This window comes from Nerophis ophidion, linkage group LG12 (assembly GCF_033978795.1).
Source record: "Nerophis ophidion isolate RoL-2023_Sa linkage group LG12, RoL_Noph_v1.0, whole genome shotgun sequence".
NCBI lineage: Eukaryota > Metazoa > Chordata > Actinopteri > Syngnathiformes > Syngnathidae > Nerophis > Nerophis ophidion.
Window position 1 is genome coordinate 2,988,479 of NC_084622.1, and position 19,524 is coordinate 3,008,002.

The following is a 19,524-nucleotide window of genomic DNA, read 5'->3' on the forward strand; positions in this document are numbered from 1 at the left end:
TGTGGGTGGCACTGGGTGCAGGTGGGTAAAGTGTCTTGCCCGAGGACACAACAGCAGTGACTAGGTTGGCAGAAGCGGGGATCGAACCCGGAACCCTGAGGTTGCTGAAACAGTCACTCTACCAACCGAGCTATAGAATAGAATAGAGTTTTTATTGTCATTATTGCAATGAACAGGTTCAAAGAACAACGAAATTGGAGCAGCTCCTCCTAAGGTGCATATACAATATGGTAGTATAAATTTAAAAAAATAAATAAATAAAAAAAAAATAAATAAAAAAAAAAAGATAGAGATGACAGATGTATCTATGTATACATACATAAAACATTATTTCACATTGTAGTCCAAAAAAATAGAAAAACATTTAAACATTACACATGAGGACATGATGGACATATGGACACTCAGTGCCTGTTTAGTGCTAATATGGCTCTTGGGTAAAAGCTATTTTTTAGTCTATTGGTGCTCGCTTTTAGCACCCTGTAGCGTCTGCCTGAGGGTAGCAGTTCCAGGTGGCTGTGGGTCTTTCAGGATGCTCTGTGCTTTCCTGAGACAGCGGGAGCTGTACAGGTCAGCCAGGGAGGGGAGGGGGCATCCGATGATCTTCTGGGCGGTCTTTATGACTCTCTGGAGCGCCGTTCTCTCTGCGGCCGTGCAGCTGCTGAACCACACGCAGATGCAGTAGGTCAGGATGTTCTCAATGGAGCCCCGGTAGAAGGACACCAGCAGTTCCTGTGAGAGGTGGTTGTTCCTGAGTATTCTCAGGAAGTGCAGTCTCTGGTGTGCCTTCTTGATGGTAGCCGTGGTGTTGGTGCTCCAGGATAGGTCGTTGGCCAGGTGGACTCCCAGGGAGCGGAAGTCGGAGACCTTCTCCACACAGTCACCACTGATGATCAGGGGCAGGATGTCCGTTTTTTTCCTCCTGAAGTCTATGACCAGCTCCTTGGTCTTGGAGGTGTTCAGGGCCAGGTTGTTGACTTTGCACCAATCCGACAGCTTCTCCACCTCATCCCGATATGCAGCCTCGTCTCCCTCCGAGATGAGCCCCACTACGGTGGTGTCATCCGCAAGTTTGATGATGGAGTTGCTGGAGTGGGCAGGTGTGCAGTCGTATGTGTAGATGGAGTAGAGAAGGGGGCTCAGCACGCAGCCTTGTGGAGAGCCGGTACTGAGGTGCAGGCTTGATGACATGTGGCGACCCAACTGCACCCTCTGGGGGCGGTTGGATAAGAAGTCCTTAATCCACATGCAGATGGAGTTCGAGAGACCCAGGTCTGACAGTTTGGACACCAGTCTATCAGGAATAATGGTGTTAAATGCCGAGCTATAATCCACAAAAAGTGATACTCGCCTTCCTCTCTGTCATTTTTTCATAATAATGAACTGGCAGCAGCCAGCGTCATCTCACAAGACCCTCGGGTGCCGTGAGACTCCCTGATTTCAGTGCCCCTCCCGTAAATCTCCCGGGGCAACCATTCTCCCGAATTTCTCCCGATTTCCACCCGGACAACAATATTTGGGGCGCTCCTTGAAGGCGCTGCCTTTAGCTTCCTCTCTCACCTGAAAAGAAGACTATTATATATGTCTCTGTTATCCATAGGTTGATCTATAACCCACAAAGTAGGCAGGCACAGAGCTATTTGTCAGCGTGTGTTTATTCCAGGGGAACATCACAATTTCAAAAGGGTTAAAAACAATAAAAATCAGTTCCCAGCGGCTTGTTGTATTTTTTGAAGTTTTTTTCAAAATTTTACCGGTCCCCGAATATCCCTAAACAAAAGCTTTTAAAGTGCTTGATTTTCGCTATTTGCGATGCGACTATCCATTTCGTTGTACCGATCCGTTGTGGTGAAGAAGGAGCTGAGCCGGAAGGCAAAGCTCTCAATTTACCGGTCGATCTACGTTCCCATCCTCACCTATGGTCATGAGCTTTGGGTCATGACCGAAAGGATAAGATCACGGGTACAAGCGGCCGAAATGAGTTTCCTCCGCCGTGTGGCGGGTCTCTCCCTTAGAGATAGGGTGAGAAGCTCTGTCATCCGGGAGGAACTCAAAGTAAAGCCACATCGAGAGGAGCCAGATGAGGTGGTTCGGGCATCTGGTCAGGATGCCACCCTAGGGAGGTGTTTAGGGCACGTCCAACCGGTAGGAGGCCACGGGGAAGACCCAGGACACGTTGGGAAGACTATGTCTCCCGGCTGGCCTGGGAACGCCTTGGGATCCCCCGGGAAGAGCTGGACGAAGTGGCTGGGGAGAGGGAAGTCTGGGTTTCCCTGCTTAGGCTGTTGCCCCCGCGACCCGACCTCGGATAAGCGGAAGAAGATGGATGGATGGATGGATGGGTTTAATCGGCCCTTTAAGTTGTCCAGCAGCTATAAAATGATATTGCTGAATATATATCTTCTTCTTTTTATTTCTAACAGTCCAAATATGACATGCACACGTAGAACAAAGGCTTCTCTGTTCAGTTGTCTTTGCAGCGTGATCGCCTCCTTTCTCACAGCCCTGTGTGCAACTATGCCAGTTTGCACGCAGATTTCAGACTTTTTAAGAGGCACGATACTGCCTGCAGGACAGTTTCAGCATTGATAAATCTCACTGTTCATGTTGAGTGATTTGTATTTGCATTTTCTCCTCCCAGTATTGTGGGCATTCTGATAATCAACATATATTCTGCATACATCATTAAGACAAATATGTTAAATGGAGGGAATAAGCGATAGAAAATGGATGGATGGGATGGATTGCACTCCCAGGGAGGAGTGTAGGGCTGTGGCGATGGCGTCCTCTGTGGACCTGTTGGCTCTGTAGGCAAACTGGTGTGGGTCGAGCTCGGGAGGGAGGACTGAGGTGATATGGGTCCGTACCAGCTTCTCGAAGCACTTCATAGCTATAGGTGTAAGTGCAACAGGACGGTAGTCATTCAGACATCTGACAGAGTTCTTCTTCGGCACCGGGATTATTGTGGAAGTCTTCAGGCATGATGGGATGACGGCCTGGGAGAGGGACTGGGTGAAGATCTTCGTAAATACTCCGGCCAGCTGGTCTGCACAGTCTCTTAGTACCTGTCCCGGGAATCCATCTGGGCTCGTAGCCTTCCTCGGGTTCACTGCCCTCAGTGTGCGTCTTACCTCATGCTCGTCCAGTATGATGGTGCAGCTGCTGTGGGTATTGGGTGGAACTGTTGTGACGGCTGCAGGTGTTTTTCTCTCGAATCGGGCGAAGAAGCTGTTTAACTCCCCCGCTCGAGAGGCGTCGCCGTCAGCCGAAGGGTTACTGGGTCTGAAGTTGGTCATGTCTTTTATTCCTTTCCATACCTCCTTGGTGTTGGTGCTCTGCAGGTGGGCTTCCATTTTCCTCCTATGTTCGGCTTTTGCCTCTCTGATACCTCTCTTCAGATTGGCTCTGGCAGCACTGTAGAGTGCCTGGTCCTGCCCTTTGAAGGCACTGTCTCTCTCTTTGAGTAAGCCCTGGACTGTTTTTGTCATCCAGGGCCTCCTGTTGGGGTAGACTCGGATGCGCTTGTCCACTGTGACAGTGTCTAAGCAGTGTTTGATGTACCCCAGGACTGCTTCTGTGTACTGCTCCAAGTCTGGGATTTCAAAAACTGACCAGTCTGTTGTATCAAAGCAGTCCTGCAGCTGTTCCATGGCTTCCTCTGGCCATGTTTTGACCGTTTTGGTTGTGATAGGAGCACTTTTTCTTATTGGTGTGTAAGCTGGCAAAAGGAGCAGGGACATGTGGTCAGACTTGCCTGATTGGGGAAGTTGTTTGGCTCTATATCCTTTTTTTATGTTGGAATAGACTTTGTCCAGTGTGTTAGCTCCCCTCGTAGCACACTTCACATGCTGGTGAAGTTTGGGGAGCACTTTTTTCAGGTCGACATGATTAAAGTCCCCCGCTATGATGTGGATGCCGTCGGGATATTTGTTCTGTTGTGCACTGATTGTATCGTGCAACAGAGCTAGCGCCGTGCTAGCGTTAGCATCGGGAGCTATATACACGTTTGTGATCAGGACAGCAGAGTGCTCCCTGGCTAGATGGAAGGGTCGGCATTTAACTGTAAAATATTCCAGATCTTGGGAACAGTGGCTGTTAACTACCTTTGAATCAGAAGTCCACTTGTTGTTTAGGTAGGTTAGCAGTCCACCCCCACGCCGCTTGCCGGAAGACACTGCGTTTCTGTCCTGTCTGTGTGATGTGTGACCGGTTAGCTCCATGCTAGCGTCGGGTATTGAGGACGTTAGCCAGGTTTCCGTAAACAATAGGGCGCAGCTGTCCATCACAGTGTTTTGTGCTACACGGAGCCTCACCTCGTCCATCTTGTCCTCTTCACCATGAGGAGCGAGCGACCTCGCATTAGCCAGGAATAGACTTGGTATCGGTGGTCTGTTTGGGTTCATTTTTAGTCTGGCTAACACGCCGCCCCTTCGGCCACGGCGTCTTCGCCTCCGCCTCCTCCTCGCCGGGCACAGTAGCCATGGAGCTCCAGGGCTACGTGCTAACTCCTCTGGGATGTTGTGTCGGCTTGTAAAATCCACCGAAATAGTCTGCTCAGACCGCAATCCAATCTCCAACAAATCGTTTCGGCTGTACATAACCTTCGCCCAGCAAGTTACTGACTGGGCTAGTAATAAACTATATAAAAACAATAAAAACAATGCACCTAAGGGGAGAGCCTGAAACGTCGCGTCCATGCGCGCCGCCATTGAGTGTCTGTTTCATATAGCGCCCCAGCAAAGTGTCTCTGACGTCTCTTTTGACCCAACTACACAGCCGCGTCATCCTTCAGCCCAGGAGGAGACGGCAAGACCAGAAACACACTTCACTGACATTTAGAAGATGATGGTAAATGTGTAGCACCATATTGCACACCTGGGCTGCGTCTGATGAATAAAGTATGGCCTAGGATTATTTTGTACACACATGGCAAAAAATATAAGCTTGACAATGCGTCTAATCAAGCCGTCAACAGAAATGATGGCTACCGAGCTCTACTCTTTCCTCTCTCCCTCTTGAGTACAGGTAAAAAAAGCTTCTTTATGGTGACGGCCACCTATGTCACGTGACACATGCTTCTGTTCCTTGTGTACACATCCACAAACACCACGTGACATACACACATGATCTGGCTCTTACAATGACTAACATGGCTCATTTGCATAATACACTAACAACTACTTGGGTCTCTGAGGCAGACGATGAGAGTCCTGTAAAATGTATACATACAGTGGGGCAAAAAAGTATTTGGTCAGCCAGCGATTGTGCAAGTTCTCCCACTTAAAATGATGACAGAGGTCTGTCATTTTCATCATAGGTACACTTCAACTGTGAGAGACAGAATGTGGGAAAAAAAATCCAGGAATTCACATTGTAGGAATTTTAAAGAATTTATTTGTAAATTATGGTAGAAAATAAGTATTTGGTCAACCATTCAAAGCTCTCACTGATGGAAGGAGGTTTTGGCTCAAAATCTCACGATACATGGCCCCATTCATTCTTTCCTTAACACGGATCAATCGTCCTGTCCCCTTAGAAGAAAAACAGTTCCAAAGCATGATGTTTCCACCCCCATGCTTCACAGTAGGTATGGTGTTCTTGGGATGCAACTTAGTATTCTTCCTCCAAATACGACGAGTTGAGTTTATAACAAAATGGATACATGGATGATACAGCAGAGGATTGGGAGAATGTCATGTGGTCAGATGAAACCAAAATAGAACTTTTTGGTACAAACTCAACTCATCATGTTTGGAGGAAGAAGAATACTGAGTTGATCCCAAGAACACCACACCTACTGTGAAGCATGGGGGTGGAAACATCATGCTTTGGGGCTGTTTTTCTGCTAAGGGGACAGGACAATGAATGGGGCCATGTATCGTGAGATTTTGAGCCAAAACCTCCTTCCATCAGTGAGAGCTTTGAATGGTTGACCAAATACTTATTTTCCACCATAATTTACAAATAAATTATTTAAAATTCCTACAATGTGAATTCCTGGATTTTTTTTCACATTCTGTCACTCACAGTTGAAGTGTACCTATGATGAAAATTACAGACCTCTGTCATCATTTTAAGTGGGAGAACTTGCACAATCGCTGGCTGAATAAATACTTTTTTGCCCCACTGTATTTTCCTGAGTTGTTCCTTCATTATTAGCAATTTTGTACTGAGCAGCCAGGACACCAACGTGTTACCAATCTTCTATTGTGACATCACAAAAAAACCCACATGTACATTTGAATTAAATGATGTCACTTGAGGACAATTTGTGCAACTTAAGGCAAACTTTCCCTAAAAATACCTTAAGAGGTTCCACTCTGTGTCTGATGACTTGCTGTTTAAAATATAAGCAGCAGCGATCTAACTTGGAATGGAGTGAAGTGGAGAATGATCCCATCTGCAGAGTCACATGCTGGCTGAGTAGTGTCTGTTTGCTCTAAAAGATCACAACTGAAAGGAAATAGTATATTGTAGTCAACACACATACGTTTTATTTAATGATATTCTGTATAAAATGTGACATTGCAGAAATGCTACTTACTGCCAGGCCTCCTTGATTGGAAGAGTTGTGTGGAGGGTTGCAGTCACACCTCCGCCGTAAGCCTCGTACATTCTGACAAGGAGGGCTCCCTGCCTGTTGTTGTAAATGCAGGCTGAGCATACTTATTCAACATAGGTCAAGGTTATGGTCGGTGTGATACCTGTTTAACAGTCTCTAGGATGACAGCTGCAGGGCTAATGGAAAAGGCGCTCCAGAGCGCCATGTCAGAGGAGCACGGGGTTAACCTTAAAGGGTAATTGAGGTTGTACGCACATTGGATGACTCCGGCATCTTGTAAGGTCCCTGCAATACAAAATAGGATAAAAGTGAACATTCAAACGTGGTAAATACAACCTAAAGTGGGACTAACCTGCGTGTGGCATGATTGCATAGGTGAAGTGATGAGATCCCATATCAGCGTTGGAATCTGGAGCCTTTGGCGCCCTCAACCTGAGATAAAGAAGTATTCAAATGAACGGATCTTTTAATTGATTTAGACCTCTTCTTGCTGATGCTATTGTCGCACTGTAAGGGCTGGTCTCCTGAAGCTTCAGTAAAACTTGGTATTGTACTATTCTGTCTCTGGAGTCTTTTTACTCAACATATGTGTCATCCAAAAGAACTTGGGATTGACATGTGTGTTTTATTACCTGAGAGGAAGACTCAGGGAAGGCACAACAGGTACCACCCAATGTAATGTATACAATGCAAATTAAAATTGTAAAAATATTTCGGAATAATTTCCACCAACAGAGTAAATATTGGTGAGATATGCAAGTTTGAATTACTAAAAGATACATTTTGTAACTGCTGCAAGTGATGTTTGAGTTAAAGCAAACAACATATAATGAGCCGGTATTTCTAACGGCTCTTTTGACACGGGTGGCACCACAAGATCATATATCACACATCATATACACACATCATGTATCAAACATCATGTATCACACATCATATATCACACATCATGTATCAAACATCATGTATCAAACATCATGTATCAAACATCATGTATCACACATCATATATCACACATCAATTATCACACATTATGTATCACACATCATATATCACACATCATACATTACACATCATATATCACACATCATATACCACACATACATCACACATCATGTATCACACGTCATGTATCACACCATGTATCACACATCATATATCACACATGTATCACACATCATGTATCAAACATCATGTATCAAACATCATGTATCACACATCATATATCACACATCATGTATCACACATCACACATCATGTATCACACGTCATGTATCACACGTCATGTATAGAACATCATGTATCACACATCATATATCACACATCATATATCATACATCACACATCATATATCACACATCACAAATCATATATCACACATCATGTATCACACATCATATACCACACATCATATATCACACATCATATATCACACATCATATATCACACATCATATATCACACATCATGTATCACACATCATACATCACACATCATATATCACACGTCATGTATCACACGTCATGTATCACACATCATGTATCACACATCATGTATCACACATTATACATCACACATCATGTACCACACATCATGTATCACACATCATATATCATACATCATATATCACACATCATGTATCACACATCATATATCACACATCGTGTATCACACATTATACATCACACATCATGTATCACACATCATGTATCACACATCATGTATCACACATCATATATCATACATCACATATCACACATCATGTATCACACATCATGTATCACACATTATACATCACACATCATGTATCACACATCATGTATCACACATCATGTATCACACATCATGTATCACACATCATATATGATACATCATATATCACACATCATGTATCACACATCATATATCACACATCATGTATCAGACGTCATGTATCACACGTCATGTATCACACATCATATATCACACATCATGTATCACACATCATATATCACACATCATATATCACACATCAATTATCACACATTATGTATCACACATCATATATCACACATCATATATCACACATCATGTATCACACATCATATACCACACATCATATATCACACATCACATATCACACATCACACATCATATATCACACATCATGTATCACACATCATATATCACACATCATATATCACACATCATATATCACACATCACACATCATATATCACACATCATGTATCACACATCATACATCACACATCATGTATCACACATCATACATCACACATCATATATCACACATCACACATCATGTATCACACGTCATGTATCACACGTCATGTATCAAACATCATGTATCACACATCATTCATCACACATCATACATCACGCATCATATATCACACGTCATGTATCACACGTCATGTATCACACATCATATATCACACATCATGTACCACACATCATGTATCACACATCATGTATCACACATTATACATCACACATCATGTATCACACATCATGTATCACACATCATATATCATACATCATATATCACACATCATGTATCACACATCATATATCACACATCATACATCACACATTATGTATCACACGTCATGTATCACACGTCATGTATCACACATCATATATCACACATCATGTATCACACATCATATATCACACATCGTGTATCACACATTATACATCACACATCATGTATCACACATCATGTATCACACATCATGTATCACACATCATATATCAGACATCATATATCACACATCATGTATCACACATCATGTATCACACATCATATATCACACATCATGTATCACACATCATGTATCACACATCATATATCATACATCATATATCACACATCATGTATCACACATCATGTATCACACATCATGTATCACACATCATATATCACACATCATGTATCACACATCATGTATCACACATCATATATCATACATCATATATCACACATCATGTATCACACATCATGTATCACACATCATATATCATACATCATATATCACACATCATGTATCACACATCATGTATCACACATCATGTATCACACATCATATATCATACATCATATATCACACATCATGTATCACACATCATATATCACACATCATACATATTGGTGAGATATGCAAGTTTGAATTACTAAAAGATACATTTTGTAACTGCTGCAAGTGATGTTTGAGTTAAAGCAAACAACATATAATGAGCCGGTATTTCTAACGGCTCTTTTGACACGGGTGGCACCACAAGATCATATATCACACATCATATACACACATCATGTATCAAACATCATGTATCACACATCATATATCACACATCATGTATCAAACATCATGTATCAAACATCATGTATCAAACATCATGTATCACACATCATATATCACACATCAATTATCACACATTATGTATCACACATCATGTATCACACATCATGTATCAGACATCATATATCATACATCACATATCACACATCATGTATCACACATCATGTATCACACATTATACATCACACATCATGTATCACACATCATGTATCACACATCATGTATCACACATCATATATGATACATCATATATCACACATCATGTATCACACATCATATATCACACATCATGTATCAGACGTCATGTATCACACGTCATGTATCACACATCATATATCACACATCATGTATCACACATCATATATCACACATCATATATCACACATCAATTATCACACATTATGTATCACACATCATATATCACACATCATATATCACACATCATGTATCACATATCATATACCACACATCATATATCACACATCACATATCACACATCACACATCATATATCACACATCATGTATCACACATCATATATCACACATCATATATCACACATCATATATCACACATCACACATCATATATCACACATCATGTATCACACATCATACATCACACATCATATATCACACATCATACATCACACATCATATATCACACATCACACATCATGTATCACACGTCATGTATCACACGTCATGTATCAAACATCATGTATCACACATCATACATCACACATCATACATCACGCATCATATATCACATGTCATGTATCACACGTCATGTATCACACATCATATATCACACATCATGTACCACACATCATGTATCACACATCATGTATCACACATTATACATCACACATCATGTATCACACATCATGTGTCACACATCATATATCATACATCATATATCACACATCATGTATCACACATCATACATCACACATCATACATCACACATCATGTATCACACGTCATGTATCACACGTCATGTATCACACATCATATATCACACATCATGTATCACACATCATATATCACACATCGTGTATCACACATTATACATCACACATCATGTATCACACATCATGTATCACACATCATGTATCACACATCATATATCAGACATCATATATCACACATCATGTATCACACATCATGTATCACACATCATATATCACACATCATGTATCACACATCATGTATCACACATCATATATCATACATCATATATCACACATCATGTATCACACATCATGTATCACACATCATGTATCACACATCATATATCACACATCATGTATCACACATCATGTATCACACATCATATATTATACATCATATATCACACATCATGTATCACACATCATGTATCACACATCATATATCATACATCATATATCACACATCATGTATCACACATCATGTATCACACATCATGTATCACACATCATGTATCACACATCATATATCATACATCATATATCACACATCATGTATCACACATCATATATCACACATCATACATATTGGTGAGATATGCAAGTTTGAATTACTAAAAGATACATTTTGTAACTGCTGCAAGTGATGTTTGAGTTAAAGCAAACAACATATAATGAGCCGGTATTTCTAACGGCTCTTTTGACACGGGTGGCACCACAAGATCATATATCACACATCATATACACACATCATGTATCAAACATCATGTATCACACATCATATATCACACATCATGTATAAAACATCATGTATCAAACATCGTGTATCAAACATCATGTATCACACATCATATATCACACATCAATTATCACACATTATGTATCACACATCATATATCACACATCATACATTACACATCATATATCACACATCATATACCACACATACATCACACATCATGTATCACACGTCATGTATCACACATCATGTATCACACATCATATATCACACATCATGTATCACACATCATGTATCAAACATCATGTATCAAACATCATGTATCACACATCATATATCACACATCATGTATCACACATCACACATCATGTATCACACGTCATGTATCACACGTCATGTATCAAACATCATGTATCACACATCATATGTCACACATCATATATCATACATCACACATCATATATCACACATCACAAATCATATATCACACATCATGTATCACACATCATATACCACACATCATATATCACACATCATATATCACACATCATATATCACACATCATATATCACACATCATGTATCACACATCATACATCACACATCATATATCACACGTCATGTATCACACGTCATGTATCACACATCATGTATCACACATCATGTATCACACATTATACATCACACATCATGTACCACACATCATGTATCACACATCATATATCATACATCATATATCACACATCATGTATCACACATCATATATCACACATCGTGTATCACACATTATACATCACACATCATGTATCACACATCATGTATCACACATCATGTATCACACATCATATATCATACATCACATATCACACATCATGTATCACACATCATGTATCACACATTATACATCACACATCATGTATCACACATCATGTATCACACATATTGTATCACACATCATGTATCACACATCGTATATGATACATCATATATCACACATCATGTATCACACATCATATATCACACATCATGTATCAGACGTCATGTATCACACGTCATGTATCACACATCATATATCACACATCATGTATCACACATCATATATCACACATCATACATCACACATAAATTATCACACATTATGTATCACACATCATATATCACACATCATATATCACACATCATGTATCACACATCATATACCACACATCATATATCACACATCACATATCACACATCACACATCATATATCACACATCATGTATCACACATCATATATCACACATCATATATCACACATCATATATCACACATCACACATCATATATCACACATCATGTATCACACATCATACATCACACATCATATATCACACATCATACATCACACCTCATATATATCACACATCATGTATCACACGTCATGTATCAAACATGTATCACACATCATACATCACACATCATACATCACGCATCATATATCACACGTCATGTATCACACGTCATGTATCACACATCATATATCACACATCATGTACCACACATCATGTATCACACATCATGTATCACACATTATACATCACACATCATGTATCACACATCATGTATCACACATCATATATCATACATCATATATCACACATCATGTATCACACATCATATATCACACATCATATATCACACATCATGTATCACACGTCATGTATCACACGTCATGTATCACACATCATATATCACACATCATGTATCACACATCATATATCACACATCGTGTATCACACATTATACATCACACATCATGTATCACACATCATGTATCACACATCATGTATCACACATCATATATCAGACATCATATATCACACATCATGTATCACACATCATGTATCACACATCATATATCACACATCATGTATCACACATCATGTATCACACATCATATATCATACATCATATATCACACATCATGTATCACACATCATGTATCACACATCATGTATCACACATCATATATCACACATCATGTATCACACATCATGTATCACACATCATATATCATACATCATATATCACACATCATGTATCACACATCATGTATCACACATCATATATCATACATCATATATCACACATCATGTATCACACATCATGTATCACACATCATGTATCACACATCATGTATCACACATCATGTATCACACATCATATATCATACATCATATATCACACATCATGTATCACACATCATATATCACACATCATACATTACACATCATATATCACACATCATATATCACACATCATGTATCACACGTCATGTATCACACGTCATGTATCACACATCATATATCACACATCATGTATCACACATCATATATCACACATCAATTATCACACATTATGTATCACACATCATATATCACACATCATATATCACACATCATGTATCACACATCATATACCACACATCATATATCACACATCATATATCACACATCATACATCACACATCATATATCACACATCACACATCATATATCACACATCATGTATCACACATCATATATCACACATCATATATCACACATCATATATCACACATCACACATCATATATCACACATCATGTATCACATATCATATATCACACATCATACATCACACATCATATATCACACATCACACATCATGTATCACACGTCATGTATCACACGTCATGTATCAAACATCATGTATCACACATCATGTATCACACATCATGTGTCACACATCATATATCATACATCATATATCACACATCATGTATCACACATCATACATCACACATCATACATCACACATCATGTATCACACGTCATGTATCACACGTCATGTATCACACATCATATATCACACATCATGTATCACACATCATATATCACACATCGTGTATCACACATTATACATCACACATCATGTATCACACATCATGTATCACACATCATGTATCACACATCATATATCAGACATCATATATCACACATCATGTATCACACATCATGTATCACACATCATATATCACACATCATGTATCACACATCATGTATCACACATCATATATCATACATCATATATCACACATCATGTATCACACATCATGTATCACACATCATGTATCACACATCATATATCACACATCATGTATCACACATCATGTATCACACATCATATATTATACATCATATATCACACATCATGTATCACACATCATGTATCACACATCATATATCATACATCATATATCACACATCATGTATCACACATCATGTATCACACATCATGTATCACACATCATGTATCACACATCATATATCATACATCATATATCACACATCATGTATCACACATCATATATCACACATCATACATATTGGTGAGATATGCAAGTTTGAATTACTAAAAGATACATTTTGTAACTGCTGCAAGTGATGTTTGAGTTAAAGCAAACAACATATAATGAGCCGGTATTTCTAACGGCTCTTTTGACACGGGTGGCACCACAAGATCATATATCACACATCATATACACACATCATGTATCAAACATCATGTATCACACATCATATATCACACATCATGTATAAAACATCATGTATCAAACATCGTGTATCAAACATCATGTATCACACATCATATATCACACATCAATTATCACACATTATGTATCACACATCATATATCACACATCATACATTACACATCATATATCACACATCATATACCACACATACATCACACATCATGTATCACACGTCATGTATCACACATCATGTATCACACATCATATATCACACATCATGTATCACACATCATGTATCAAACATCATGTATCAAACATCATGTATCACACATCATATATCACACATCATGTATCACACATCACACATCATGTATCACACGTCATGTATCACACGTCATGTATCAAACATCATGTATCACACATCATATGTCACACATCATATATCATACATCACACATCATATATCACACATCACAAATCATATATCACACATCATGTATCACACATCATATACCACACATCATATATCACACATCATATATCACACATCATATATCACACATCATATATCACACATCATGTATCACACATCATACATCACACATCATATATCACACGTCATGTATCACACGTCATGTATCACACATCATGTATCACACATCATGTATCACACATTATACATCACACATCATGTACCACACATCATGTATCACACATCATATATCATACATCATATATCACACATCATGTATCACACATCATATATCACACATCGTGTATCACACATTATACATCACACATCATGTATCACACATCATGTATCACACATCATGTATCACACATCATATATCATACATCACATATCACACATCATGTATCACACATCATGTATCACACATTATACATCACACATCATGTATCACACATCATGTATCACACATATTGTATCACACATCATGTATCACACATCGTATATGATACATCATATATCACACATCATGTATCACACATCATATATCACACATCATGTATCAGACGTCATGTATCACACGTCATGTATCACACATCATATATCACACATCATGTATCACACATCATATATCACACATCATACATCACACATAAATTATCACACATTATGTATCACACATCATATATCACACATCATATATCACACATCATGTATCACACATCATATACCACACATCATATATCACACATCACATATCACACATCACACATCATATATCACACATCATGTATCACACATCATATATCACACATCATATATCACACATCATATATCACACATCACACATCATATATCACACATCATGTATCACACATCATACATCACACATCATATATCACACATCATACATCACACCTCATATATATCACACATCATGTATCACACGTCATGTATCAAACATGTATCACACATCATACATCACACATCATACATCACGCATCATATATCACACGTCATGTATCACACGTCATGTATCACACATCATATATCACACATCATGTACCACACATCATGTATCACACATCATGTATCACACATTATACATCACACATCATGTATCACACATCATGTATCACACATCATATATCATACATCATATATCACACATCATGTATCACACATCATATATCACACATCATATATCACACATCATGTATCACACGTCATGTATCACACGTCATGTATCACACATCATATATCACACATCATGTATCACACATCATATATCACACATCGTGTATCACACATTATACATCACACATCATGTATCACACATCATGTATCACACATCATGTATCACACATCATATATCAGACATCATATATCACACATCATGTATCACACATCATGTATCACACATCATATATCACACATCATGTATCACACATCATGTATCACACATCATATATCATACATCATATATCACACATCATGTATCACACATCATGTATCACACATCATGTATCACACATCATATATCACACATCATGTATCACACATCATGTATCACACATCATATATCATACATCATATATCACACATCATGTATCACACATCATGTATCACACATCATATATCATACATCATATATCACACATCATGTATCACACATCATGTATCACACATCATGTATCACACATCATGTATCACACATCATGTATCACACATCATATATCATACATCATATATCACACATCATGTATCACACATCATATATCACACATCATACATTACACATCATATATCACACATCATATATCACACATCATGTATCACACGTCATGTATCACACGTCATGTATCACACATCATATATCACACATCATGTATCACACATCATATATCACACATCAATTATCACACATTATGTATCACACATCATATATCACACATCATATATCACACATCATGTATCACACATCATATACCACACATCATATATCACACATCATATATCACACATCATACATCACACATCATATATCACACATCACACATCATATATCACACATCATGTATCACACATCATATATCACACATCATATATCACACATCATATATCACACATCACACATCATATATCACACATCATGTATCACATATCATATATCACACATCATACATCACACATCATATATCACACATCACACATCATGTATCACACGTCATGTATCACACGTCATGTATCAAACATCATGTATCACACATCATACATCACACATCATGCATCACGCATCATATATCACACGTCATGTATCACACGTCATGTATCACACATCATATATCACACATCATGTATCACACATCATGTATCACACATTATACATCACACATCATGTACCACACATCATGTATCACACATCATATATCATACATCATATATCACACATCATGTATCACACATCATATATCACACATCATGTACCACACATCATGTATCACACATCATATATCATACATCATATATCACACATCATGTATCACACATCATATATCACACATTATACATCACACATCATGTATCACACATCATGTATCACACATCATATATCATACATCATATATCACACATCATGTATCACACATCATGTATCACACATTATACATCACACATCATGTATCACACATCATGTATCACACATCATGTATCACACATCATATATCATACATCATGTATCACACATCATGTATCACACATCATATATCACACATCATGTATCACACATCATGTATCACACATCATATATCATACATCATATATCACACATCATATATCATGTATGACCACATGGTGGCGATAGTTTCAAAGAACTATGAAGTTGTTGCAGGTATGACCACATGGTGGCGATAGAGCGCAGTGGGCGAACTGCAGATGGGAACTACTTCAACATGAGAGAAATAAACATCAAACATCTTGTGGACTCAATTGATGACTTGTTTATTGCTGCAGACAAGCTGGCAGGTATGACAACAACAGGTATGTCACACCTGAGAGACATGGCACACACCAACAACAGGTATGTCACACCTGAGAGACATGGCACACACCAACAACAGGTATGTCACACCTGAGAGACATGGCACACACCAACAACAGGTATGTCACACCTGAGAGACATGGCACACACCAACAACAGGTATGTCACACCTGAGAGACATGGCACACACCAACAACAGGTATGTCACACCTGAGAGACATGGCACACACCAACTACTCAACAACAGGTATGTAACATTTGTATATTGAGACAAATCATAGAGCAGTAGAACCCAAAATGCTCAATGGTTAAGACTGCTGCCTCTCACACAGTACTACTGGGTTCAAATCCACAGGATGGGAGGTCTTGTTTTTTGTTTCATCTCTATCATTGTTAAATGATTGCATTTGTATATGAGTGAAAATCATGTCTTGATGGAACCAGGATACCTCAATGGTCAACACTGTGAGCTTCAAATACGGGAGTACAGGGTTTGAATCCCAATTGGTTTGATATGTAACTTCAGTTCAAAATTGAGCTCCACCTCAATCGTATTTTACTGGGACAGATGTCACGATTCCATTAATGAATGAGACGGACTACATTTACAACAAGACTCAGGATAGCTCAATGGTTAAGACTGCTACCTCTCATGCAGAGCTACTGGGTTCAAATCCATTTGTAGGAAGAGCTAGTTTATTGTTTTGCCTTGATCATAGTTCACTGATTACATTTGTATATGAGTGAAAAACAAATCTTAGTGGGACCTGTGATAGCTCAATGGTTAAGACTGCTGCCTCACACGCAGTACTACTGGGTTCAAATCCACATCCGGGAAGTTCTTGTTCTTTGTTTT

General features: G+C 38.6%; 1 protein-coding gene across 4 annotated transcripts in view; it reads right to left on the reverse strand.

The window, feature by feature from the left end:
- The window catches only part of LOC133562892 (alpha-mannosidase 2C1-like), a 121,022-nt gene that overhangs the window by 61,261 nt on the left and 40,237 nt on the right, over window positions 1-19,524 (reverse strand). For 3 of the 4 annotated variants that reach the window (XR_009808932.1, XR_009808935.1, XR_009808934.1), the window contains 4 exons: window positions 6,915-6,994; window positions 6,705-6,847; window positions 6,545-6,637; window positions 6,082-6,453 (listed from right to left, as the gene is read on the reverse strand). The gene's annotated coding sequence lies outside the window, so the exon portion shown is untranslated. Of the gene's footprint in view, window positions 1-6,081; window positions 6,454-6,544; window positions 6,638-6,704; window positions 6,848-6,914; window positions 6,995-19,524 lie in introns of those variants that run through there. The other variant, XR_009808933.1, reaches the window with a different exon arrangement.